The sequence below is a fragment of the Phaenicophaeus curvirostris genome, chromosome 7 (assembly GCF_032191515.1).
Source record: "Phaenicophaeus curvirostris isolate KB17595 chromosome 7, BPBGC_Pcur_1.0, whole genome shotgun sequence".
Lineage (NCBI taxonomy): Eukaryota > Metazoa > Chordata > Aves > Cuculiformes > Cuculidae > Phaenicophaeus > Phaenicophaeus curvirostris.
Window position 1 is genome coordinate 38707578 of NC_091398.1, and position 27927 is coordinate 38735504.

The window sequence follows — 27927 nt, forward strand, 5'->3', positions numbered from 1 at the left end:
TGGTCTACTTTCCTGCTTTTCCTCAGCCCCAGATCAGATCTGGGTGCACCTGTCTTGGCTCATAAAGCCGTTGGGGAATGCTGCTGCCTTCAATCGCACTTCTGTTCCTTATTCCCATCTCAGAAGTTGCCCTCTGGCCATTCTCACCCATCCTTGCTCCCTGAAGTCCAAGCAAGGAGTAGCTCCTACAGCATTGCTCTTGCTTGCTGTGTAGGACCCACCCAGAGTTACTAGCACCATGCACAAAGAACTGCCTTGCCGTTCCCCTTAGGGCATCTGGCACCAAAACCGGGAGAAGGCATGAAGTTTAATAACATTTTTGACTTGTTTGCAAACTAAAATCAAGACTGATTAGGCCAGAAACTTCTGATGATAGGAGTGATTAAATAGACGAGGTCAGTTTGATGCCTAGTGTAAATCGGGGATGTTGCACTCTCTTTGATGATGGTGCTCTGATTTATATTAGTCACGGCCCTACACTAAAGCATGGATCAATAAAGAGTGAAACAGAAACACCTTGAGAAGGAGAGCTAAATTAAAGGAGGGGGAAATAACCCCCCAGTGAAATGGCAACCTAATGCAAGCATCCTGGATAGCTAATTCTGATAATTATTTCAAAGCAGCCAATACATTTGTGTTTCTACTGCAGTATTTCTGCCCTTAGGAGCGAGGGTTTGTATCAGCATTCGGCATCAGTCTGTGAGGAATTTATCCCTTAGATGCCTCGTGTCTACCATACAGCACCGGATAGCATAGCAGATCTCAAAGAAAAAAGTATTAATGGATAGATAATTGCCCACCTTGTGAAAATTTACTAGGAACTTGATACTTTTATCATTTGTCACAAACAGCTGCATAGTGTAATAATGTAAGAAGTATCACTGGTGCTATAAAAAAAGTGATGGTGCAAATTACACTTCTCTTTTTCTGAATGGTGCTAAATAGCAGGGAGTTCCCATTTTTTTATTGCCAGAATTTCAATAATTGTAGATGTACATTTGCAGGGATCAATTGATAATTTGGAACACATGCCATCAATATTTCATTTTCACTATATTTTTAAATGAAAGAAAGAAGCCCAATTTCACAGTGGCAAGATTAAAAAAAAATCTCATTTTGTTTTCCTGTCTACTGTTAAGGAAAAAAGCTCATTTCTTGCAGCATAAAGGGATATTAATGAATGCAAAGAGCATTTTCCATATTGCAGAATAAAATTTACTGTTCTAACCAAAGATATTTCATATAAATTAAGAGTTTGTTTAAAAAAATCGAAAATGGGAACTCAATTCTAGACAATGCTTAATTTAAACTAAGTGTTAAAATAAAAGCAATAACACTGAGAATAAATTAATGAACTACAATTAACTATATTTACAATAAGTGGTTTGGTTGGAAACACCTATTCCCTACACTGATAAAATAAAACCTGCATTCTGCAAAAGCCAAAATAAGTTAAATGAAGATGCTTTTAACAAGGTTATTACTTAAGCAGTGACAGGTTTACAGATTTTAGCACCATTGGGTTTTCACAGGAGCTACAGCAAGTGCTAAAATAACACACACCTTCAGGTTCATTAAATTCACCAGTGTGATGAAATAACTGATATTTTCCTATATTACTATAGTGCCTCAAAGAACTGACTATAAATAAGAAACACTAATAACAACTGTTTGCAGTGTTAAAACGATAAAATAATTCTTCCAGGCTTATATGCAAAGGAAGAAATATGCGTAATGCAGACTGTTAGCCTAGTTATATCTGGTGGCTTTTATTCCACTGGTACAGTGTCTTCAGCCGTTTATTTATCATAGAAACCCTCTATAAAATGTTTTATCATTCACTGTGGCAGGAAGAAACTTGTTAAAAGGGTCCATGAAGAGGGGGCTCCGGTCCCAAAATATTTACTCTGTAATCTGGTGTTTATTGAAGCGTTTCTAAAGACCAGCTTATGCAAAGAACTGATTTTTAAAAAGGAGCATTTCAGGTGATAGTAAATCTTACATTATACTCTGTTTTGGAAAGAACCAACACTGGAAAAAGCAGATTTCTAATAAATCAATGCAGTATGGCCTTTGGAGACCTGGGAGACATATGGACAGTAATAGAGTATCTCAGGTTGTTTTGTGAACGATTCCATCTGGATGAGGGCTCAGCGCTATTCGCAGCCTCCTTCTCCCCTAAAACACCTTCAATTTACCCGCAGCCCCTATCTCAAATGTCAGACCACCTGGGATCCACAGCTGTCGGGCTGAAAGCAGAGCTGCTGGGGCAGCCCCGTGCCGTGAGCCGCCAGCAGCCACAGCCCCGCTGCCTTCGGGTAAGCACAGTAAACAGCAAAAGAGTTTGGGCTGCAGGCTTTGCACTGGATGTGGTGTTTAATGCGTCATTCCCTCATATTGAAATGTATTTTTTTTTATACATATATTTTTATATATAAATGCGTGCGTGCAAACATATTTATGCTCACCTGAAGAGCTGGAATAACTATTTCCACTACCTGGTTCTGGGTCTCTTACACTGATGCAAAGTTAAAGCAGTCAGGGGGTGCAAACTTCATGTAAATTAGCAGAATCAACCCCAGCATATCACAAATCTGCGTAAAATTTTGCCACACTAGATCTTTCTTCTGGATGATTTGCAGTTTTGCTCTCTGGAAGCAGTAAACTGCGTTTCAGCAATATGTGTGGTGCAGACGTGTGTTTGCACTGACTGGAAGATTTCCTTGCATGAGTTGCAAGCAAGGTTTGGGTGACAGTGATTGTGCTGCAAGGTGTGAAACCCAGCCACAGGGCTTGGTCTGCTCCACCACAAAGCTGGTTGTTGTGAGGGGAGTCTGGGAGCAAAGGGGAGGCAAGTAGTAAAGTTGCCAACTGCTTGCTCCCTGGTATGATGGGGATTTTGGAGGATGAGTCCCATCTATCACTGTTTCCTAGAGCTCTAACAGTGCATGCACAGAAGGTGTGTTAAGCCTCCCTCAGCTGCCATCTGAGCTCCCTACAGCACCCAGTACCTAAAATTACAAGGAAAAAAAAAAAGCCAAGTAACTCCAGCTTGAAGATCTTCTAAGAGTGGCTCCATCCTTTCTTGCCAACCTGAACTGACTCTTTGTGTTTGAAGACTGTCTGCTATCATCAAAAAAAATCCCTCAAAATATCTGTAATGTACTATTTTTGCTCACAACATAGGGATGAGTGTGCAACCTTGAGGCACTGGTGAGCATAGGGACAGCTGGACACGCATCTTTGTCTAGGCAAGATGTGAATATCACATTGCACCTGGAAAAAAACCTTTAAATTTTTCTACATACTTCATAAACCCCTTGCAACACCTCTCTGAGAAGATCAATATGACCATTTTATTGGTGAATAAACAGAGTTGCAGTGACACTAAATGAGTTCTTCGGCCTTAGGCACAAAGTAGCTGTGACTGGCCTGTGAATGAAAAAAAAATGTATTTCATCAGAAATTTTTTATCTCAGGAGTTGCCTTCCCTCCTTGATTTTACACAGCTTGTGCTTACCAGTCTTTTGAGGAACATGTTTGAGTTATTAATTTATTTAGATCTTTTGTAAACCGTGGGAAACTTGGAAAGTGAGTTGGTTTTGAGTGCCTGGTGGTTGTTAATAATTCATGCTTCATGTGAAAAGAAAACTGATCAGAAGCATCCTGGAGAGACCAATCCATGCTGCCTCTGCCATCAGCTGAGACACAAACTAAATACGAGGCACGAACTGAAAGATATTGCTAAGAAAAACTGCACAGACTCATCCCAAGCCAAGTGGTGTGGATGGCAGGAGGCGTCAAAGAGAAGAGGAGCATGGTGTCCTTTGAAGCCCGGTCATGGAGACAAGGATGTGGGAAAAGATCCTGCAGCGAAAAGTGGTCAAAAGTTCTTACAAGGAGGACGAGAGCAGCTCTGTTTCCTGAAGGCAGCACTCCAGATCAAACAGTCTTTTGTGGAAATGTTCAAAAAAAATAAAAACATCATCATCCTGGGATAAGGATGAGCTCCAGCACCTGGGGCTGGATGGGAGGTCAAAGGAGGAGCTCTGGGGGACATCTGTAGATGCTGAGGTTGAAGCTGGGCCAGAGTCGATGAGAAGAAACTGCTCTGCTAAATGTAAGAGTTTATATTTTCTGCTGAAACAAAAAATAATGTTCAGAAATGATTCCCAAATGGAATTCAGGAAGTGTTTGCTGAGCATTAATTTCATCCTGGATCCATGGATTCATCCTTTGTTTGGCTATGCTGTTGTTCCATTTAAAGTTCCATTAGAAATCACACATATCTGACCCAGAAAGACAAGAATTTCACAGTCTCTAAGGAAACGTGCTGAAGGAAGGTTTCCTGGAGTCTAAGCCTTCGCTCGGCTTTTCATCTGGGAATGGAGCCTCCTGTCCATGTGCTCACCACAGAGGGAGCTCAGGAGAAGGATGAAGGATGGTTGTGAAGGAGGGTATACAGGGGGCACTGCAGGCACCTGCTGTTTCTGGAAGGGCTCCTGTTCTGGGGCATGTGCTCATTTTGGATAGGTAAGTCATCATGTACCTTTAGAACACTTTTTTTCCTGTGTATTTTAATTGCTACACAATAGTAAGCACATAAATTAATGCTAGATATACTTCTTGTCTTTCTAAGTGTGAGCTATATAGATAGAAACACGTACAAATTTTTGTGTAGTTGCCAGTATTATTATCCTACCTGTTGAGGTAATTGCATCATTTAAATTCTGTCATACTCTGTTTTGGACAGATTCAGTAACTCTTCCTATTACCCTGCCATATGAGCACCTACTTCATCGAGGAAAATCAAGAACAAATCCCTCAGTTTCCCAGGTTCTTTTGCCTTTCTTTGCTTTGAAAAAATAAGAGATGTTTATACCCCAAGAGAAATGAGGTATTTGACACAGATAAACACAGCAGAGTTTGTTATTATGGTATAGTGAGGCAGAATAATTGAATTAGTGTGTTTGTACAAATTATTTTCTATGTGTTGGCCTAAGAACTGGTGTTGACCGCATTCCATGAATCTGGCTATCATCATCTTTAGTATTTTAAATATATATATATATATTTTATATGTAGGTATGCTTCCAGCATGTCTGAGGGAGAACCTTTCTAGTAGCAACATCAGGCTGCATGTTGTTCTTCACCACAGCCAGGTAGAGTGGGAGGAGAGGAAGAAACTGTGGATACTCTGACTAACCATCTCTCTATCTATTTATTTATGCATCTAAATTAACAAAAAGAAAAAAAATCCTTCGTAACAATGTTTCCCTACGGAGTAACTGAACATCATGAGATGTTTAGCCCTCATGGTAAATGTAAGGGAAATGTCATCTTTCCATCAAGGCACACAGACTACATCATATATAGTTTGTCAGCTTCTTAATATCACCCTTATCTTTGTCATATCTGGGTGCTGTAAATTTTCCAACCTGGTTTTCCTCACCCTACTATGTGGCTGTTTTTCAAACAGCGGACTGTGGTGCACAAAAACAAGGCCAAAAATGGATTTTAAACGTGCTTTTCTCAAGAGAGAAGTCCATTGGCATCCTGAATCAAATATACCCCAATATTATTATTTGGGGAGATCACGTTCCCTCTGATTGTGTACTGAATTCATTCCAGAGACTAATTTTCCTCTGTATTTAGCTGGAGCACATCTTTTTGGGCACATCAACACTAAGTCAAACCACTGTCTGTGCTATCAGGGTGAATACAATGGTGACACCTTGTAGTCTGAAAACGTTCCCGCTCTGGTCCATAACACACAATGGCTTGATATAAAACAAGCTAGTTGTTTACACCCCACGAGCACTGTATGCTAACCGTAAAAGATTGTTTTGCTCGTAACTCACCTGCATGATGCAGTGATGTGGGTCACTGCATCCCCAAGATGTCAGACAAAGAGGAGGAAGCACAGCCTGGGGCCAAGTGACTTGTCAGAGCAATAAACTCCCTCCATGCTTAGTTGGTCCTCGGCTGGTCTGTTGAGATGCTAGATGGGCTGCCAAGTTTAAAGCTGTTTCTAATGATTTGCCACTTTGCTGCTGAAAACTGAAGTAGGAGTAGGAACGTGTCTGTTTTGGCCAACCTTTAATCAGTGCTTGGAGGCTATAAGCACCAAAGTACTTTTTGGCCATTGTTGATTTATTTTCTGTAAATTCAATCCATTTTTTTTTAGTTCTCTCTTTTTCTTTTTTTCTTGCAGATTCAGTGCTTTCTGCAGCTTTTTCAGAGCACCATGTCCACAGGCTGGTTTAGCAAAGACCAGTGCTCTGTGTCACGCCCCCATGGAGCCCCCTGAAGCAGAGCCAAGTCTTATAAGATATTGCTCCTTTATGACATTGAGCTGCTGGCGTTTCCAGACACCTTGAAACTGCACATCAGGGAATCCTGGAAAAACATGCAGAACTCTTCTCCATCCCAGGTTTGAGTTGTTTCCATGAAGGTTTATCCTATCTCCACATTCAAACATCCTCAAGGAAGAGCACCCCATCCCCTCATTGAGAGTGTGGCGATCTCTGCAGTGGTTTTGCACAAGTTGTCTAGAAAAGTTTCACAGGCAAGTGTGGGATGAAGGTCGGAGTAAGGGGAACCATACTTTCTCTTGCATTACTCTGCCTTGCAGTTCAGCTGGGAGCTTTCACACATCTCATAGGCTGCTTCAAGCCTGTGCAGCCTGCAAAGTGGAAAAAGGAATTGAAGAAGCAAAAATAAATATTAAAGCACGTAAGAATTAAATATCACCTATTCAAACAGCAATTATGCCGTTGAAAACAAGATCACCACACCTGTACAAGAAAAGACAAGCAAGCCCAAAACATCTGTTTGGATCCACCTGCCAAGCACCTGTTCCGCTGTTTCAATGCCATTTGATTGCTGGAGATGTAGAGGCTCTTGTGAGGTAATGAGTGATTTTACATTATGCATGATTGAAAACAGGTGTTCTAATGCTGTACAATTCTATGCATGAATAATTCAGTTTGTTTAGAGCAAGATCTTTAAAAGAAGTATGGTCTTTTTTTTTTTATAAATATTAAGGTTATTCTCTGCAATGTATGGTGGCTGGTCTTTTCAGCAGGCTCACTGATGACCATTTTTGTATAATTTTATGGGTAGGAAATAACACTGTGAAAGGTAAAAAAAAAAAATAATTATACCTAAAGCACATAGGCAATGAAATTGAAAGGTTTCTTTAGCAAGGAGGGGGAAAAAACCTGTCACTATTTTAAGGGAGAAAGCCAGATGACTTTTGGCAAAGCCTGCTTCTCAACACTAACAAAACAGCCCAAGAGCTTAATTATATGGAGGGGTGAATGTGCCTCAGGGATAAGTAAGAGCGTAGTCCACCTCTTGGTCCGAATTCCAGCTGAGTCTGAATACATTTAAGAATTTAGGTTGGTTTATTCTTTCTCTTTTTCCTCATGATTATGAAAAGGTTTCTTGCACTATTGTATGCTTTGTGCTGGTGGAAGGTACTGCAGACTCAAGTCTTTATCTGCAGACATCTTTCTGTGTTGGGAATTACAATACAAATCAGCTTATGCTCCTCACCCTGAAGAATTCAGTGGTTGTCCGGAATCATCTCCCAAAGTTGCGGAAGATGTGGTAGTCCAAACTGAAAAATACAGCTAAGCTTGTAGCAATCCCTCTGCTTCTTCACCAGGTAAGCAAAACAACTGATGTGGCTTCCTGGCTTGAGCCAGGAGAGTTTTGAGGTAGGGTGAGAAGAATTGAACAACGGTTTTCTTATCACAGTGTGTGTCTTATCCTACCTTGCTTCCTCAGCTAGAGCTGTAATTTAGTTTAGGAACAAGGCTTGTAATTAGTGTTAGATGTGATGTTAGGTTTTCTTATGGGAATCTTCTGCTAGGAGCTGTGCTGAGACCTTCCATGCACTTCCAGGGAAAGGTCTGTCACACTGACCATTTCTCCTGCTTCCACTGCAGCACCTCCAGCAGCTTCAGGGGTCCACAGCTGATTTGATGCCTGGCTTGAAACAAAGTGCTCGGAGTGCTTCTAGAGGGTGTTTCATACCTGATGTGCCAGATCCTGCACCTCCCAAGACAGGCAAGGTTCAAAAGTGGATGAAAAGGATGACAGCCCTGCCAAGGTATTGTGATGAATAATGTAAATTCTGGATAAGAGTGAAAGGAGTGGAAAAAGTGAGAGTGAACAGAAGCTTTCAGACCTTCTAAATGTTTGTGTCCTGTCCATTCTGGTTGTTGAGACAATGAAAGGAGAGAAAATAAAAGCAAAGAAAGGAGGGATGGACAAAGAGGAGGGATGAAAGCAATTATTAAAGCATCCTGCAATGCCCTGTGCTAATTAAAAAATAAACACGAATATTTATAGTTGCTGATATATAATCTGAGAAGGTGTGGATCCAGTGGCTGCAGAGGTTGATGGAGTGAACTTCAGCATGTTGTGTGGGGCCAGATAATAGAAGGAGGAAAATTTAGGGATCCAAAATAACCTGGGCTGCCCCAGGACTTCACCTGGTAAGCAGGGGTAGCTTAAACTCTTTGGCCCACGCTGTTAAGGAGATGTCAGACTAAGTTCCTTGCAGGACTTAATGAGTCTGTGACCAAACCTGGCTAAGCATGTAGGTATTTAGGGTTTAACTGAAGCGGGTTCATAATTTTTCAGTATTTTGTATGCAATATGTTACTGGAGACTGTAGATTACAGTTTATAATATCCTGTCCTTTCAGCTACTGACAAAGTATCTAAGGTAATCTGACCTGCTTCACAGACCATGAGAAAAACCCTCACGTAAAGTGAAAAAGATGAATTACAGCATTTTACAGAGAAGTAGGGGAATTTGTCTCAACTCGGATCTTGGGTTAATTTCCTTGACAGGTGAAAGGGTGTTATACTCAAGTGAAGTTGGGAAGGTTTAATTGATGCAGTCCTACAGACCAAGAGACAAACTCTCCTCCCTTTAATGCATTCAAGCCAATGCCCATGCGATCAACAACAGGAGCACTAATCAAAGTGAAGGAAATAGGGGAAGAGATCTCTTAGGGAAGAAAAGCAGCAAGGTTTAAATGCCATAAAATGTCTGAAGTATAGGAAAAAAGTGTGTTTTGTTTCCTTTTCTTTTTTTCCTGAGATGATTAGGAACAGGAATACATCCTAGCACTCATTCTCTGCAATAAGGACAGCATTTTCTTTCACTGGGACTTGCTGTTCCTCCCTGCCATAAGCAGAAAACAAATGAATTCACATGATTATAGCATGCTGGATGGCATCTCTTGGAGCTGCTGCTGCCTGGCCTCCGGAGGGGTTACATGTCCTGGTGCAGATGATGGGAACTCACAGTTCCCACTGAGCAGCTGGAAGAAAGACAGCACATTTCTGTTTCTTCCTGACTCCTTCCCACCAGTTCATAATCTGTAACAAAAACTGAAGGCTTCCTTCAGGTTGGTAGAAGAATTTCCTATGGATCTACAACTCCCTCTTTTTTCTTCTTCAGTTTTTTTTGCTCCCTTCTCAGTAACAGCTGTTTTATAAAACGTTTCTACAAACCCTTTTAGGTAGCAGCGAGAGAAGATGCTAGCATCTCTTCTATCATTTTTCTGTTTCCGTTCCCTTTCTAGGTACCGAGATGACACGCTTGTTCTTGCAGTTGAATCATGCAAGAGGAAAGCTCACACCTTGGTTTATTATATCGGATATTGATCAGTGTGTCAGGTCAGGTCCCTGCAGAGAGGAAAGAAGGTTTGGCTTTCTACCTTCATTCCTTTGTGTCACAGCTTTACTGCATGGTGTCAGAAGGAAATGGAGTTTTCCAGGAAAACAGTCCAAAGAAAATCTTTCTCATTTGCAAGCATATCTGAGGGATCCAAGAATTTTAGGAGATTTCCAGCTGAGGGGGGCACTGCAAAGATGAATGTGGAGCTCTCTGATACCTACGTTTGGTACAAAAATATTGAGATTCTGAACATTGGAGCCCTGTGTACAGTTCTGGAGTCCTCAGCACAGGAAGGACCTGGATCTGTTTGAATAAGTCCAGAGCAGGCCACCAAAATGGTATAGGAATGGAACACCTCCCGTATGGGGAGAGGCTGAGGGAGTTAGGTTTGTTCAGCCTGAAGAAGAGAAGGTTCTGGGGAGACCTTAGAGCTGCGTTCCAGTGTCTAAAAGGGCCTGCAGAAAAGCTGGGAAGGGGATCTTTATTAGGCAGTGCAGGGTAGGATAAGGGGAAACAGTTTTAAGATGAAAGAGGGGAGATTTAGATGAGTAATTAGGAAGAAATATTTTTCTATGAGGGTGGGGAGGCCCTGGCCCAGGCTGCCCAGAGCAGGGGTGGCTGCCCCATCCCTGGAGGGGTTCAAGGCCAGGCTGGATGGGGCTTGGAGCCCCTGATCCAGTGGGAGGTGTCCCTGCCCATGGCAGGGGAATGGAACCAGATGAACTTTAAGGTCCCTTCCAACCCGAACCATTCTATGATTTTATAAATTGAAAGCATGTATTTACCTTTTTTTTTATAAGTACACCCTGTGATTTCTAAGGTAACTCATACCTGTCATATTTACCCTCCAACTTCTTTGCCTTTGCTTTCCTTTCAAGAATTAACCAGGATCTGATGAACTTACAGGGTATTTTCCATTGCTGAATGGAAGATCTAATTCCCTGATATCCCTGTCACTACGGCAGAGGGGACATAACAAGATACCTTCTCTAGTTACCAGTAGTCCCATTTCCTAAACCAGTAGTGCACTCCTTTTTATTCTCAGTTATAATCTTGTTGAAACTGTCAAGCGTTGTTTCCACCTCTTTAATTTTCTTCTCAAACAAAATTCTTCACTTCTTTGTATGCAGAGGCTGCTGTGGCCTGGATCTCATCTTGTCTTCTAGTAACATCTTCCAGATTTGTTTTAAACTGATTAGACACTGCTGAAGAATCAGCTTCTCTCCCCTGGACAGTACAAAGCCAAGTGTTGACAGAGCTGGCTCCTGGCCATCAGCTACGTGATGACGCAGCATCACATCTTTTGACAGCCCTGATTTCGTTTGGGGCACTCTGAAACATTCACACACCCTGACGAATTAAAATAAAACAAATTACAGGGTGACAGGAGGCTGCAATTAAAAAAGAAGTGTCAGCTTGACCAGAGAGTTGCTTTAATTAAAGGACTTGTACTATACACTGTAGCAAAGAATCTGAAAGTTATTTCTGCCCTTCTCATGTGGCTGCATTTTCCCTCTGAATTTTGATTTTGAAAAACAGAAAATGATCCCTTTTATTGGGCTACTGAGAGAAATTATGGGGAATGAGCTGAGTGAATTTAAAATTCTCTCAGTAGGAGTAGGAAATGGAGGAATTGATTGTCCTTCCATAACTAAATAACTTCCAGTGTAGTTTAGACACAGGGACACTGGTTTCTGGTACCCACCTGAGCACAGGGGTACTTTTAAGTCATGAGGCTGAAATGTATTTCCCTCATCTGGATTCTTTGCTGGATGGACTTCATCCTCTCTTTAAGCAAGATGAAGAAATATAGAAGGTTGCAATGCCAACTACTACTTCTGAGGTTCATTTGTCCCCAAAGGTTAATAAATCTCATTAAGAAATACAGTGAAATGAAGCAAAGTTAACTCTAGTGTTTGAATCTTCCCATTGCACCGTCCTAAGAGATATTCTGTGGTTTGACACATAATTAATATGTTTATTTTTCTTAGATTACTTTATTTTTTTTAATGACCATCACCATAATAGCCAAATATAAACATTTTGTCCTGTTTTGTAAAAAGCCTACGGTCCATTTTATTACAACACTGTTACTTTCCCAGCTCCCACCAGTGACATGGAGTAGATGCCTGAAAAAAAACCTCTCTCCAAGATTTTCTCACCACTTTTGCTCGAAGCTGTGTTATGTTTACAACGTGTGGCAAATGTGCCTCTTTAGCCTCCTTTGAGTGTCACAGGAATGAGGACTGAGGTCTGATCTGGTAGCACTGCTCGTTGCTGCCTGGTGCTTCTCAGGGTTCCCATAATCCACCCAGGAGGTTGTTTTGGTGCCTGTTGTAAAGTTAGATGCTGTTTGCCGGTGTCCAAGATCCCAAACACATGGAAAATCAGGCTGGCTCAAGTATTAAAGCTGACAATATTTCAGACAAATAACTAATGGTTTTTTTATTTCTTCACATCAAAACATTAAAATGTCCTCATTAGCCTAAATTACACCATTTTAAAATTATAGGATGCTTCAGGAATATTTGTAAGAATTACTGGCTTTAGCTTATGCTGTTTGTAACTCACTTTTTATAGACTTGACTGGTCAGGTAATTTCCACGGTATTGTTTTTGGCTCCTTAGCTGGATCCCATCCAAGTTTACAAAGTGCTTCTACAGAGATAATGGAGCACATTCCAACATCCTGTGAAATGTCAGCTACATATCCAGTGTTAGATGTATAGTGATAACCTGGGTAGAGTTGCCAGATGCTATAATTTCTTCCTTAGTAGTACCAAACACCCTGAAGATACTAAGAGAATTCTGCCAGAAGAAGGGAAAGGAAAAAGAAAGGAAGAAATAGCAGGACAGGGAGCAAGAGACAGTGTCCAAGCTCTCCTGTTTGCTGCTCCTGACCCTGATGTTTACATTGCAGACTTTACCTCTGTTCCCTTATAAGAAAAGTAAATGCAAAACAATTTATTTACACCAAAGAATGGTAAGTTAGTTGATGTCAGTAATAAACGTTCACTATAAAAATTACTAAATCATTTTTAACCCAGAAAGCCAACTGTATCCTGCAGGCTGCATCAGAAGAGGTGTAACCACAGGGTGAGGGAGGCGATTCTGCCCTTCTACCCTGTTTTCGAGAGATCCCACCTGGAATCCTGAGTCCATCTCTGGAGTCCTCAGCAGAGGAAGGACATGGATTTGTTGGAGCAAGTCCAGAGGAGGCCACAGAGATGATCCGAGGGCTGCAGCCCCTCCTTTATGAGGGCATGCTGAGAGAGTTGGGGTTGTTCAGCCTGGAGAAGAGAAGGCTCCGGGGAGACCTTAGAGCAGCCTCCAGTACTTATAGAGGGCATACAGGAAAGCTGGGGAGGAGCTCTTTCTTAGGGAGTGCAGGGACAGGATGAGGAGGGGGTGGTTTTCAGCTGAAAGAAGGGGGATTTAGATAAGACATTAAGAAGAAATATTTTCCTGTGAGGTTGGTGAGCCACTGGCACAGGTTGCACAGAGAAGTCAAGAATATCCCACCCCTGGAGGTGTTCAAGGCCAGTTTGGATGGGGCTTTGATCAACCTCATCCAGTGGGAGGTGTCCCTGCCCGTGACAGAGGGTTGGAACTGAATGGGCTTAAAGGTCCTTGTAACCCAAACCATTCTATGGTTCTGTGGTTGTTTTTTTTTTTTTAGGAAATATATAAGTCCAGTATTGAAGAAAGAGTATAACTGTAACTCTTATCTGAGTCCAATCAGCTGAAAAAAAGCATGGCGATAAAATAAGATCTAGCAGAAGCATAAATTGAAAATGGCAAATAATACTTCTTTAAAAGGGGCCTACTGGAATAAGTAGGTCTCAGAGGTATTTGATTTGGAATATGTAATCTTCTCCTGTGATATTTGTGAAAGTTATTCCTGAATGTTCAGAGGATTCTCTGCTTTTCATTATCTTTCTTTCTTTCTTTTTTTTTTTTAACAAGGGCCAGAACTGTATGCTTGATTTTCTGTGATATATTCACATGGGAGGTATTCTTGAACTGGCCAAGGACACATCGTTTACAAGAAGGTCCTGTCAAGCATCCAAATGTCTTTGCTGAAGCTTCCATTTTAGATGACCCCACAGAATGTGAGAAAGCTTTCTTTTAGTGGAATGGCATCTTCTGGACAGAGTTGTTATGTCCAGCAAGTCTGCTGTGCTTAAACTGTCACTGAAATGCCCGGTGCAAATGAATTTAAGGGTGGAGGTAGGAATGACGTATTCATGTTTTCTCAAGAAAGATGCCAGAGGAAGACTCAAGCCCTTGCTCTGATTTTTTCCTATGAGCAGAACTAACAACCTCTCTGGTAAATAAGATTTCTGAGAAGATCGGTTGGATGTTCGGGCCCTGCATCCCAGGGAAATCAAAAGAATTTGGGTCATCTTCCCCTCTGGACTTAAAAATAGCTCCAGTTAATGGTATTTGGAAAGTGTATATCTTTGCGTACAGCCTGACACTTCTGAAGGGGCAAAGTTTGTAATTTTGGGTGGAAACCATGTGAAAGTTAGCTGGTTCATCAGGGGTTTGTTTTGACTTTTTTAGATTTGTTCAAACTCAAAAGTCAAAATGAAACTCGAGGGATGTGAACCCGCTGGAATCAAAACCAAAAAAGCGATGTGCCAGATCTCCCATGAACCAAAAATGCCTCGGTTCTCACAGTTCTCATCCAAACAAAAATGCACAAATATAAATCAAACACCAAACAAAATATCCTCTTTTCCTCCTTGTAGCTTCCATGGAAAAAAAAATCAGAATATTAAAAAGATCTGCTTAGTTTTGCAGCAGCAAATGCCAAAATATCCCATGATCATTTGTTAATTGGCAGTTAATAGCCTGATCTATCTGGTTTCGCCAGTAATCCAGTCCTTTCCCACTAACACTCTATGTTGGCCTGCACAGAACAACCCCTTAACATCTTCCTCAGTTGTACAATTTTACAAGGAAGACTCTGTGTAGAATTCACGGTCCTTTACTCTCTAGCTCGAAGAGCCAAGGAGGAAGATGGAGTTGTAACTATATGAAAACTGTGGGAAGTGTGGTCACTACAAAGACAGGACACTTAGCCAGCGTATGACAAACTGGAGTACTGAGAAAACATTTCATGATATTTTCCCCTGTGCTTTACCTTGTTTGAGCGCATACCATGGCTCAGAAATGAGAGAAGGAAAAAAAGAGAAAAATCAATGTTTTTCAGTACCATCACTCATCATGTACCAAACAGTTTCTAAAGCCATAAAATAGTGCTTGTCATGGAAGAACAGCAAAGGTTTCATTTGTAACTAAGACACACTTGTTTGTAATAACATGTGTGCTTTTAAACTTTGCCAAGGAGCTGAGGCTATCTCTGTTACACACAATTTTTAAATATGTAAGTGTTAAAAACCATAAGGTAGTGTGAAAGAAATGTTAAAAGAAAGTTTGATCCGATAGTTAAAAATCCAGGCAAACCTAAGACAACCTGTTTATGACCTTTCTGTGCTAAAAGCTAAAAATGTCTCTTTTTTTTAACAAGATTAATTACCATCACTTTGGGAGTAGTGAGCTGGACATTATTATATGATGTCAATTAATGATTAAAAAAAAGGTGGTTTGCAAATGTAGCACCATAGTCCCTGGTGCATTACATCATTTCTGAAAGATCTTAACACGTGATAAGCAAAGAACATTTTAACCTAAAAGTCTGAGTGTTACAACCTCCTTTTTGTTGTAACACCCTATGCACAACCTTTTGGCCTTGAAGTCACTTGCAATAAAATTAAGAAGTCAAAAAGAAAAGGGAAAATAACCTTTTAGAACGAGAAAACACCCTCCCGTTATGCTGCCTAATTGTTAATGCAACAAAATGAATTACTACATATGTTGGAAATCTTGGTGTTGATCTTAGCACGTGCACTGTTCTCAGCAAGATCCATCCTAAAAATATCCTGCTTGGAGTCGTAAGGTTACTGTGATTCAGGTATTATAAAACACAGAACGCAGTTATCTCTGTGTGAGTGCCTTGAAAATTTCACGTTAAACAAAGTTACTACTACCTTTGCCTTAGCTCTGCTTTCCCAGACGAGTTGACAGTGATCATTTCTGTGTATTATTGAATTCACTGAAATATTTAGAAGGGGCTTTACCTATATTTTGCAACTCTGTCTGCCATAACCTTATTTTTTTTTGCAGCAAGTTTGATTTCTTTGTCAATAACACAACCTGATCCATTTTCCTAGGAGCAGTTCTCCACTTTTAGCATCAATACACTGTAGAGTTTCCTTTGTAAAAGGAATGATATGCATTTAAAATACCTTTGTAATAATAAATACCACATGAACATATGTATCAAGCAAAGGATTTCAATTTTGATGACACTTGCTTCTCAAGAACAGACATTCTGGAAGAAAAAAACGTTGCCAGCCCCAAATTGATTGACATTTGTTTACTTAACTCTCTCTTCTTGAAAGTCTGCACACCTATTTCAACCTTGAACGGTTTCCAACTGTGGTATACTGGAACATTTTTTCATTTATTAAGTTCAGTGTTGCCAACCCAAACAAAGAGTAATCAGTGATGATCCAAGCAGACCAAGCTGTCTAGCACCATACAATGTATCTGCATGCTAATTTTCAAATTCCCTCACATTTCCAGAGAACTAATGGGATCATTTTCATTCTGTTACAGCAACTCAACAGTTACTGAATCACCATCTGTGTTTTCGTTAACCTGAATCAGATATGAATTCTGTTATTGCAAGGTAGAGCAGCTTGTTTAATGATTCTTAATCTTTTCTTTAATTAAATCATGCAGCCAACCTGAAAAATCTATCTTAATGCAAATTAGGAGCTTTTTTGGCATTCGCTTACAGTAATGCACTAATAAGGTTAATTTACGAAGGTTCTCTTCCAGTTTGTACAGATGATATTTGTTCGCTGCATATTTTTAGCATATTGTCCCTTTTTGTAATATTTAAAAAAAATAATAATAAAAAAATGGTTATTTTCACAGGCACAAAAGAGGGAGGCTGTGATCTGCTTATTGTTTATTAGAAAGTTAGAGCACAGAAAATGAAAATCAGCCTTTCCCGTCTGCAAGTATCAGGCTATGTGGATGCAAAGGCACAATTCGAGGGCCTATTGAATTAAAGGACCTCAGACAAGCACTCTCCTGCCTTTGGCCGCTGGAGGAACTCAGGCCTCTGTTCACATAATCATCTCAAAGATGTCAGGGGAGACAGAGAGTTTCTCTGAACTTTTTTTTTTCCTCCCACTCATAGGTGTGAATTAATAGTTTAAAGATTAAATAATTCTTGTGAAATAAGCCTGAATACATTTCTCAGTTGCACAATTGCTTCAGCTTTTGGCTCTGATGATCTCAGTCAAGAAAATCTCTGTCTTTGTGAGCATTCCTCCCAGCTACAAAATGAGTTGAAATCCATTCAAGTTGCTGAGTAAAGTGTAAACTTCTTTTTTTTTTTTTTTATAGGTTATTTTTCAACACCCACAAGTAAATGGGGATGGAGACTATGAATTTCAACACACAGTCTTTGCTATTTAATTAAAATCACAGAGACCGGCTGGAAAGTTTTCAGCAAAGCAATTTTTGTTCTTGGGAGACTGCAGATTCCTGAAATCAGGAGATCTTGCTTTTCATAGAAATTTGCCTGTTCCTATCAGGAAACATTTGTTTTCGTTTCTAGGAAAGGACTGCTCATCTTAGCTAGAAACTGCAGAATTGTGTTCCTCTTTTGCAAGAGGATTGCCCAACCGAAACAGCAGCAAGGACAGACTCATGGGAAGGAGAACACCCAGCTCAGTCCCTTCTTTTCTCCGCTCTCAGCAGCGGCTCTGCCTTGCCCTACCTCTTTCTTTTCCCTTCCTGTCTTTCCAGTTGGACTCATTCCATAGCTGAGTCTATTAACTATTTGCATGGCCCAAGACTGAAGCTTCTGCCCAAGGATGAGGAACTTATTGGAGCTGTGAATCTCTGTGTTTAATTAAAGTGAATAGTGGGATGGAACGGCTTGGGAATGGATGATTGAAAGAAACCTTCATCTGAGTTCCCTGTAGCCAGGGACTGGAAACAATATCTCATGTTATTCGTGCAATGATTCCTGGTTTGTTAAGTATTCTAGAGTAGCTGATTTTTCTCTGACTTTAGGAATTTTGCTTTGCTCACTTCCATATGGGGTTTTGCATGAATGGAAATGGGAATATAGGAGTTTTTCATCTTCCTTATCCCCCTTCGATTTAGAAAACTGTTTTTTCAGCTATTGGTAGTCCTTCCTGTGTAGTATTAACACAGCAAGAATGAAAAGTAATTGTTTTTCTTCTCATTTAACTGTACCTATGTGATCTTAAGTATATTACATGCTTCGCTTCATGCTTCACCCACTCTTAAAATATGCAGATAAATGAGTATCTGCGTAAGAATATTTTAATATGAATCTATTTCCCTGTGCACAATCTTATATAAAAGCCACATATGTAAAAAAAGTTTCAAAACCCAAAATCCTAACCAAACCGAATTAAAAAACCAAACCAAAACAAAAAAACTCAAACGACAAAAATCTAAACCATGAATATTTGCCATTTTCATCCTAAAAGGCAATATTGGAGCAATCTTCAGCGTCTTTTTCTTGTCTGTTTTCCCTTCACTTCCATTGTTTTGCCTGTATTTTATGGACAGGTGTCCAGTCACTAGGAAGCAAGGCAATACTTGAAAGTATTTTCCTTACATCACATTACAGTATATTCTCACGTGTTCAAATAGCACTGTGCTCAGGTAACAGGAGTTATCAAAGTGTCTCTTGAGGAACATGATCCATGAGGAACCCCAAGAATTGGGAAGTGAGCTTCCAAATCATGAAGATTATAAAGCCATCATGTGAAAAAAAAGGGGTGAAGACTGTACTGTCCAATGGAGACTTGTCCACTACAAGGGAGGAAAGGGAAAGGGTGTGTTCACATTTGACACTAAAAATCTTACTGGGTTAATTACTACCTCACTAAGCAGAGAAATTAAAGCAAGAAGGGCACTCTCATGATGACAACCTTTACCCAGTAGCAAGCTTTGCAATTTCCCAAGGCTGAAGACAATTTAGCCCTGACAAATCCAATCAGGGATATGCAGGCATAACCTCTGGAGATAAACTAGATTTTTTTTTAGGGTACACGAGGCAAAAGATGGACTGTAGTTAAAATATTTACAATATAGCTTGGCCAGCGCTGAAATGGCACAGTTGGCCTGAAGTTGCATTGAGGTCTCCTGGCATTTGTGTGTTTCGCCAATGGCTTTATGCGGTAAAGTGTTAAGTTCTCCCGAGCATTTTATATATTTAAGGCAGGAACTTTAAAATGAAGAATTGCAACCTTAGAGCAAAGCTGCTATTTTGAGAATTTTTAAACCATTATTGACTCCTGTCAGATCAGTTTCTAGACTTATTGACTCAAGAAGTAAATATAGACTGAGAGAAAGCGAGGTCAAGTCAATATTTATCTTGCAGATCAATACGTTTTGATACTAACCAAAAATTAAGCTCAATAAATGCATATAGTGTATGCAGCAAGATTAGGAGAGATCCATTCAGAAAATGTGTCAATTTGAAATTTCCCCATGGAATTCAACCTTTTGGATTCAATTTCCACTAGAAAGACTGTCCCTTTAAGGATGCTTATATAACAGCAGCCATGATCCTTCTGTCACCCAATCAGGTTGCAGCAAAAGGAAAAGGAAGAAAAAATGTTGTGAGAAGAAGTTCATCATGGGAGCCCAGTTGTTACACTACTGGGAGGAGAAAGGTCAGTTATGGAGACTGCATGGGGACTAAAGCAAATAGGTAATGTGATATATGTAATGTAATTTTGTAATGCAAAGAGGAAGTATGGGTGGAAGTAAATGAAGGTGGAGAATGTGGAGGTGGACTTGCAGGAAGATATGGCACCAGCTTCTGAAAAAGAGGGCTCAGAAGTTTCTTATTTGCAGGAAGGGGTGGTGCACGTTATCACACCTTGGTTCTCAAACGTGGCAGGTTTGCGATTGTTCCCATTGTAGCCTGGCAGAGTTCCTATAGCTGGAAAACACTGTTTGTCGTTTCCATGTGTACCATATCTCTTGTTTGATTGCACACTTGTGCTTGGCTATCAAGAGCTGCTGGATGGTCTTCTGGTGCTTGGTGACCCCAAGGCTGGTCTGGCTAGTTCTGAGTGCATCATCTGGTCATCTTGGGACATTACAACTCAGCTTCATGGGCTTAGGCCACTTTTGAAGTTGTAGTATCAGAGCAGAGCACAGGTGAGGACAGAGAAAGGGATCATCTCTGCAGGAGACCCATGAAACTGGACACATCCAGTGCTGTGTGTTGCAAGGTGGAGGTATGAGCACTTATTTCTCCTTTGTCCCCCTTGTTCTTGTACCTACTGCACTGGGGCAGGTGCTGTGGCAGAGGAGGGGGCTCTGTACTCCACATCGATCTACTCACCTGGCTGGGCCCAGGCACAATCCATCCCCTCTCCATATTTCTGACGTGCTTCCTCTTTGGAGGATGTTTTTCCTGAACATCTTTTAAGCTATGAATCTACTCTTTGGGGACGAAACATGCTCCAGTGAAATTAGTTTCAAGCATGTGTCAGGACGTAAGTGAAATAACTTCAAAAGACTTTGCCCTTTTTTATTTCTATTTTTGTTATCCTTTTTTTTTTTCTTCTCTTTTCTTTTTCCCTACCCTTCTCTTTTTTTTTTTTTCTCTTTTTTTTTTATCTCCTAAGCTTCTAAGCATGGCACTGCATGCATTCGCACCCCAGATAACAGCGGTGACCTTACATTTACATAGCACCTCTCACCCCAAAGGATCTCCAAATGCTTTGCAAATTTAGCACAAGCTGCTTTCTGCGCTCGGAAATCGCTTCACCTACTTCTGGAGCCCAGCCAGCTCCTGCTGAGTGGAGCACAGCACCTGATTAACAGCACTTACAACACTACACAACGACTCAGGGCAAGGAGTGTAGACTACCTTCTCCAAATGAAAGCCCAGGAAGAATTTAGACAGGCTGAATATAATTAGCCAAACTGGATTTTGGCCAGAGCGCTGTAGGTATGGTGGATGTTTTCCCTGGAAAAGCAGGGAGCGCACAATCAGATGGAAAGGGCATAAAAATGATTGAATATTTCTTGCCTTTTCAGAAAACACTGTTCCTGTCTTATGGCTCATCTGGAAAAAAAAATACATCAGTAAAAAAGAAAACTTATGCCGCTATGCAAAGCCTTCCTTACAGATAATTTTAAAAGTGAATGAATATGATAAAATGATATACTAATTGGTAAAGTATGCTTTCATTTGAAATAAAGTGGAGACTCTCACCAAATTTAGTTCCGTAAATGTAGCAAAATATATTTCTCATCCAGCATAAAAAGGTGCCATTTGTTTGATATCGGTTTGATGAATTATTAATTTTATCACAGCTAAGATGACAGCTAATATTAGAACATTGAATTATTAATTTTCAAACGTGGCAATAAAAAAGCAGAACAAACACAAATTGAGACACATTTTACTGTGAGTTGACTTGCTTACATAATCTGTTTGAAAAAACAGAGCAGCAGAGACAGATTTAAACCTCTCCAAGTAACTGCTTTTACCTTCAAACCTCAGGTATGATTTTCAGTCTTAATTTAGAAATAGTATTCCCCGGCTACTCTGCTGAACTATGCTTATTTGGTATCATACACTTCCCGCATCTGTCAGCCAAAACAGGGTCTCTACGTAATCATCTTGGCTGTGGATTTATTTTTTTGAAGTGCTCAGGCCAAGAAATAATAAGAAAGGATGCGTAAACTAGGTAAAGCAGTCAACTTTTATTTTTAGGATGAGCAGGTTGAAAAGTGCAAGTTAGTTGTAAGCGAAAATACTTTATTCAGTGTCTTCTTTCCTGCTTTTTCTCTTTTTTTTTTTAGTTCATCATTGCTTGTCATGTGGCACAGGGTAAATAAGAACTTCAGGGCTTGTTTCCTTAAGACTGTTTCTGTGAGGTTTTAGCCTTAAGAGCCAGCAAAGGATTTATCCGGCTGCAGTACTGCCCTACAGCCTAATACTGATTTTCCTGTCAAATGTCTCCTTTGCAAATATTCTTCCTTCCCATCTCTCCAAATGAAGATAGGAGCTTCAAAGTCGTCCTTATTCCATGGCAAAATAGTCAACAAAACATTTCAAAATAGTATATCTTTCTTTTTTTTATTTTTTTTTGAGAATCAGACACTAGTTCAATGCAACCCCTGAATGTGAACAAGGCTTCAAAGATGAGCACAACTTGCATACGTCAAGGATGCTCACCAGTATAGGTGGATTTTTGAGGGCAGTATTCCTGGGCAAAAGAAGAGAAACAGCTGTCTGACCCCTCATTGGGAATTAATCCAGCTCAAAGCTGGATTAACTTCTATTTTGAAAAAAGCCAAACCAAAAAACCCACAAACTTGTATTCCACTGCCACATATGGCGATTATTTAGGCTACAAATACTAGGCAGGGCTAGCTGGTTGGGTACTAAAGAGAGACTCATTTAAATCACTTATTTTTATCCTGCTGACAAAATGGGGTGGGGGAGAAAAAGCATCTGTCACCCATCTGAGTTTGGGGAGAGTCACACTGCAGAGTGCAGGAGGGGACTGAGCTGCCTCTGCTTGAGACCCTACAGCGAGGCACAGGCACACCTGGGTACCTAGGTAAGGGATGAAAGATGAGCCAAGATAGGAAAGAAAGGATGCTGCCCACTGCAGGAAAAGTATTTGATCTCTTGGCTGATATCAGTTTGATTATTGCTGTCCTTAGGCAACTGTTTAAAGTGGGAGGTGAGAACTCAGAGCTAGAACACAGGTAAATACGGCTTGTATTGGAGGGTCAAAACGCATAAAATAAAGCTTACTCCTCACAAGTGAACTTGTTTTGACCCAGGATGACTTAGTGTGGGTTCATCAGGTAGCTATTGCAGGCATAAGTACATTGTAAATATTCAGTTGTTTTGCAGGTATAGTTATTACCTACAGCACAGGTGTGATATGAGTTAAATATAGTGCCTGCTACAGCTGTGTGAATAGTCACAGCAGAATCCAAAACAGTTGCTGTAAATACAGACTCAGATCTAGAGGAGAAGGAACTTTTACTGAAGCTTTCCCAAGGAACTGGGTGTTTTCACTAATGTTCCTCCTGCAGTAGAGATACAGCTCCGTTCTGAGGTTCACTTTTGCATCCACCTCTGCTTCATAGAATCATAGAATAACCAGGTTGGAAGAGACCCACCGGATCATCGAGTCCAACCATTCCTATCAAACACTAAACCATGCCCCTTAGCACCTCGTCCACCCGTGCCTTAAACTCCTCCAGGGAAGGTGAATCAACCACCTCCCTGGGCAGCCTCTGCCAGTGCCCAATGACCCTTCCTGTGAAGAATTTTTTCCTAATGCCCAGCCTGAACCTCCCCTGGTGGAGCTTGAGGCCATTCCTTCTTGTCCTGTCCCCCATCGCTTGGGAGAAGAGCCCAGCTCCCTCCTCTCCACAACCTCCTTTCAGGTAGTTGTAGAGAGCAATGAGGTCTCCCCTCAGCCTCCTCTTCTCCAGGCTAAACACCCCCAGCTCTCTCAGCCGCTCCTCATAAGGAGCTTCATTCTGCTAATTGTCACATTTGCTTTGTGGGGCATTCGATGGTCATGCATCTGCCACGGGAAGAGAAATTAGCCATGGCTGTGGTTCATTGATTCTTCGTTTATGTGTTCATGCACAAGAAACCCCATTTTTCCCCCCATGCAAAATCAGTAAAGTTAGTAATAAGCTAAAAAAACCCAGTTCCACTTGGGTTGGTACATTCTGGTGGGCGTTACATTATCCAAAATGCCAATATCTGCCAAAGACCAACTGGTTCCCTCATGGAACCCAAATTCTTTTTGAGGAAGCTCATCCCTCTGACCTATCCTAGCAGGGGGAGGTGGAAAGAATTAAAAGATAACCCACTCTTGTCACCTTTTAAAGGTGGTTCCCAGTATGTGGCATTGAATTTCTCTAGTTTCACACATTGCTGGTTGTGTTGCCTATTATAACGGATTCAGTAAGACACACTTTCTCCCAGTAGTGTTTTATTTTGACACATATCAAATGAAAATACAGCTCATTATTTTATACAGAATTCAAATATGTTTTCACCTGTTTTTTATACATTAATGTGATACATTTTTGCTGTAGGTATGTGAAAAAGCAGAATGAGTCTGTAATAAGCCTAATTTGTAATTTATTTATGTATTTTTGGTCATTTAAAAATGGGGTAAATGTCAGGCTTTGTCTTCTTTTAAAATGCCTTTGTGTTCAGAAAGCAAGTGCTCTCCTGTCTGGTCTTGTTGGATTCTTTATCTTCGTGGTTTGGCTCTCAAGAGGCATATTTAAATTGTCATAAAAGTAGTTAAACTTTTCAGGAAAAAAACACTCGAAGACTGTGTTTATCTGAGTTTTAAAAATATTATGTATCATACCCTGTTAAATATCACCCATATCGACCCTCCAGGGACAGGGTAGCCTTTTCAAACTAGTCAAAAGTTGAAAACTTGCACAGGATGCAAATTAGGAGCTTGATTAAAAGAAAACTAGTGTTAAAACTGTTTCTGGTGAAATTTCTGTAGGCACAGCAGCAATTAATGTGGGGCCAGCTAAGCAAATCTGTTGTGAACATTCTCGCTCTTCCGTTTTATGCAATATATATACACATAAAGCAGGAAATTTTAGCCCAGGTGGGTGTGCCAGTCTGTTGAGATTACCTGATCCAGAAGGTGTTTTAAATTATAGAAACCACAAGTGATCATACATCTCAAAACATCTCTGGCACATTGGAAAGATTTTTCTTTGAAAGAACAGGTTTTTTGTAAGGTTTCAAGAGTATCCAATCTATATCTGAAAAAGGAGTCCGTTTCAGCTTTTGAGTAACCAGAATCAACATCAGAGTGGTGGCCTCTGGTCTGTACACTTAAATTTCAGTCTTGGAACAGGCTGCAAAAGTTCGAATTTTGTTTCATTTGCAGTAGAACAGAAGAGCTGGCAAGCTTAGACACTACCAGTGCTTTGTGGAAGCCGACATATGAATTTGTTCTACAAATGTGCCAGGGACACTCTGATCCAACAGTTAGATCTCTGAGCTTACTTCCAATTCTTTCATATTACTATCCGTTTAAAGAAAAGTTCTGCATAAAGCAAACCAGGTAATTAATTACAGCCATGAGTGATATCACAAGAAGAGTCCCCATTTTCAAATGTATAAAAATAAATTAACCAAAAATATAAAACATCTCAGTCCTTCAAAGAAAGAAATAATACTTTTTTCATCAGCTTTGAGGACTTGAGATTGTGGATGGGTTTTGGATTCATCTGCTTGATTAAGGTGAGACAGAAGTAACTGAGATAAGCAGTTTGTTTTCTACACTCCTATTAAAGACTCCTAATTTTAAGGTCTGGTGGATTAACTATATTCCGTTCCTGAATCTAACCTGTTGGTAGCACAGCATGCAAAAAGAGGTTCCAAGGAAAAACACCACAAGAAAGGAGACATATCAATAAAAGGAAATACGTCACGTGATATCATTTATTTTATATTTCTGAATGGATCAGAGGAAGTCTGACTGTCACTGCAAAAGGAAAAGGGTACGAGAATGAACACTGCCAGAAAAAAAAGATGAGAAAAAAAAAAGAGGGAGGGGTTCTATTATTCTAAATCAGTCATTAACATCAGCCATGTAGTAAGTTTTCCTACAGTGCCATTCGTTTACTGTCCTGTGAAGAACTGAAATGAAAATATCCTTTAGACATGAAAGGATAATACTCTTGCCCTCACTCTTCTTCATCAGCTCCTTCCATTTCCTGGAAACTCTTCTCCATCCCAGTCCATTTATGTACTTTCCCCTTCCTTCTTTATGATCTCCATGACACTGCAAATCGTATTTGCTCTGTTTTCAATCTCTTATTCCTTGTATCGTGGCAGGTCCAGCTTGCACTTCATACAGCCAGTCTGTGCAGTCCTTGCTGACAGAAAAATGAGTTTATTGACTTGTGGTGCTTTGGTGTGTTGTAGGTAATTATGTTCTCTTCTTGATTCCAGTTACTCATGATGCTGTGGACATTCTTCTTTGCACGGTTCCCCCCAAACAGGAAAGCCATCTCTTAATGAATGACCTATAGTTTTACTATCATCATAACTAAACAAATTGTTTTCCCATTAAGTATTGGCACTTGAGAAGCAGGATGTGCTGGGCTTCTAGTTTCACTGTGAGGACAAGGCTATGATAGGTAGAATAACATCAGTACATACTGTTAGGCCTTATAGAATCATAGAATCACCAGGTTGGAAAAGACCTCTTGGGTCATCGAGCCCAACCATAATCTTGCACTATACATGAATAAGCAACATCTAAACTTATATGATTTTCCTCCATCATTATAAAACAGATCTAAGAGTTCCTGGGCTGCTGAAAGCAGTGGGACCAGCAGGCCAACGAGTACTGCTGCCATCATAACACCTACTGTACCCTTATCCTAAACCTTCAGGGTCCCTGGGCTATTGCATCACCAGGTTCCTATAGTGTCCTGCATGTTCAACCCCTGCATAAGCCTTTAGGATCATTTTTGCAGGATGGGATCCTGGTCTTGTGTGGAAATTACTGAGCATAAGCTGTGTGGTTTTTATCTTTTCTTTTTTCTCTTGCCTTCAGGTGGCCATGGCTGAGCTACCAGCTGGCCTGTTTCTGGGAGCTGTAGGAGCTAAGGGGAGAGGGTAACCATTTCTTCACCCTCTTAATAAGCCTGTCTCTCCAAGGGCAACAATAAACAACAGAACTTGCAGAGAGGATGAATAAATTTTCCTTCCCTTCATGTAAACTAGTTCTCTCTCTTTTTTTTTTTTAATAATTTTTTTTTCTTACTTTTGCAGTAGCAAATGTTTTGAGACTTGATCATCTTCCCAGGTTGATGGCAAGATTCTTGTGACCCAGCTGTGAGTCAAGATTCCCAGCTGGGTGCCTCTGAAGAGAAACAAGAAGCTCAGACGCATCCCTGATCTCCAACCAACACGGGCCAGGAACATCTGTGTTCTCCTTCCCTTTCTTCAGAAGGTCCCAAGGAGGATGGAAGCGGGCAAGTAGGAAGATGAAAGGCAAAGGATCAACTGGCCATGTTGTATTAGCCAACTTAAATAGTTATTGGCTGTGGAAACAGTTTTCCTGTCCAGAGCTTTTTTTTTTTTTTCCTTTTTTTCCCCTCTTTCTCTTTTTTCCCCCCTTTCTTTTTCTTTCTCTTTCTCTTTTTTTTCTCTCTCATTTTTCTTTCTCTTTTCTTTACCCCCCTTTTCTTTTTTTTTTTCCCCCTTCCATTTTTTAATTTTTTTTTTCCCTAAATAGGAACAGTTTATTTCCACTTTTGGGCAGGTTCCTTGGCCGTGGTCCAGTTCTCCCCAGTGCCTCTCATGTGCCACTTGTCAGTGCCCCCCAGCTGACCTAACAAAGTGCCTCAGGGACCCAACTTTACTGAATAGCAAAATCAAAATATGCAAATCAAGCTCGAATTATTACGCATATAATCATGAAAACATTATTCCTGCAGTAGTGCCTGTGCCCAGCTTCCTGCCCTACTGCTCTGAGTGCTTCAGCACTCTCTATAGCTGTTGAGCTGAAGCACCCGAGGATGGCTCTGAAGCAGGAAGAGAGTTCAATCTGCAGGATGGTTTTTCAGGCACTTTCTTTCTCATTCTCCACAAGATAGTTGATATTCCTCCAGATTTCACTGTTATTATTTGGGTGGCTCTGCTTTGTAGGGTAGATGAATGCCTTGTTCAGCCTCTTCAGTCCACTCTAGTTCTATTTTAGTTTGAGAAGCTTGTTCTGCTTCGATAGATGGGTGCAATTTGTGCCAATAGCTCAGTCTTTCTGTAAAGTTAGGAATCTCAAGCTGAAAAAGAAGTAAAAGGTAAAGCTGCATGATGCAGTGCAGGAAGTGGAGTCCTGCAGTCAGGTCTAGGTGATAAAAGGGATACATCCTGATGAGCACTCTCCTTCAAAGGAGAAGTGCTGAGGTTTACTTGGGCATGTTAATGAACCAAAGGATGCATAATGAATCAGGAAATCCTACTCAACAGTTAAGCAGACGTTTGAACTCTGAAACCTGAATTCCCTGAATAGCCAGTAAGGAAATGTATGAGATCCTGATG

The 27927-nt window shown here is 40.5% G+C and overlaps 2 long non-coding RNA genes across 2 annotated transcripts; both read left to right on the plus strand.

The window, feature by feature from the left end:
• Nucleotides 1-13666: 13666 nt before the first annotated feature.
• On the plus strand, nt 13667-17309 carry LOC138722985 (uncharacterized). Its single transcript, XR_011337790.1, has 3 exons — nt 13667-13753; nt 16389-16461; nt 17190-17309. It is a non-coding gene; the product is annotated as an uncharacterized lncRNA (long non-coding RNA).
• A 2594-nt stretch (nt 17310-19903) lies between these two features.
• On the plus strand, nt 19904-26948 carry LOC138722986 (uncharacterized). Its single transcript, XR_011337791.1, has 3 exons — nt 19904-20077; nt 25711-25800; nt 26656-26948. It is a non-coding gene; the product is annotated as an uncharacterized lncRNA (long non-coding RNA).
• Nucleotides 26949-27927: the final 979 nt, after the last annotated feature.